This window comes from Aristolochia californica, unplaced genomic scaffold, assembly GCF_029961685.1.
Source record: "Aristolochia californica isolate CCGP_79_NKW_82.1479 unplaced genomic scaffold, dmAriCali1.0.hap1 SCAF_219, whole genome shotgun sequence".
In the NCBI taxonomy this organism is placed as follows: domain Eukaryota; kingdom Viridiplantae; phylum Streptophyta; class Magnoliopsida; order Piperales; family Aristolochiaceae; genus Aristolochia; species Aristolochia californica.
The window spans coordinates 22612-23671 of record NW_027181903.1 but is presented as its reverse complement, the minus strand read 5'-3'; positions in this window follow the sequence as shown (position 1 = coordinate 23671).

The following is a 1060-nucleotide window of genomic DNA, read 5'->3' as shown; positions in this document are numbered from 1 at the left end:
GGGGTCCTAGATATGTAACTGCTCAAGATATCATCTCACCACCCTCCGTGGAAATAGTTGATACTACACAACATATAGCTAGCCTGACAGAGCCAATTGATTTGTGTATTGAATTCAAAATCGAGAGGAATCGCGGATATCGTATGAAAACCCCATCTAACTATCAAGATGGAAGTGACCCTATAGATGCTGTATTCATGCCTGTTCGAAATGTGAATCATAGTATGAATTCTTATGGGAATGGGAACGAGAAACAAGAGAGACTTTTCCTCGAAATATGGACAAATGGGAGTTTAACCCCTAAAGAAGCACTTCACGAAGCTTCCCGTAATTTGATTGATTTATTTATTCCTTTTTTCTTTCTTCAGAATCGAAAGTGAAAAAAGAAATTGAATTAATAAAAAAAGGTTTGATTTTATGGAACATACATATCAATATGCATGGATCATACCTTTCATTCCACTTCCAGTTACTATATTAATAGGATTGGGACTTCTGCTTGTTCCGACCGCAACAAAAAACATTCGCCGTGTGTTGGCTTTTCCTAGTGTTGCATTGCTAAGCATAGCGCTGGGGTTTTCGGCCGATCTAGCTATTCAACAAATAAATGGGGGTTCCACTTATCAATATCTATGGTCTTGGACCATCAATAATGATTTTTCCTTAGAGTTTGGCTACTTGATCGACTCACTTACTTCTATTATGTCAATACTAATCACTACTGTTGGAATAATGGTTCTTATTTATAGTGACAATTATATGTCTCACGATCAAGGGTATTTGAGATTTTTTGCTTATATGAGTTTTTTCAATGCTTCCATGTTGGGATTAGTTACTAGCTCAAATTTGATACAAATTTCTATTTTTTGGGAACTCGTGGGAATGTGCTCCTACCTATTAATAGGATTTTTGTTCACACGACCGATTGCGGCGAATGCTTGTCAAAAAGCGTTTGTAACTAATCGTGTAGGGGATTTTCTTTTCTTATTAGGAATCTTAGGTCTTTATTGGATAACGGGCAGTTTCTAATTTCGGGATTTGTTCGAAATTTTCAATAACT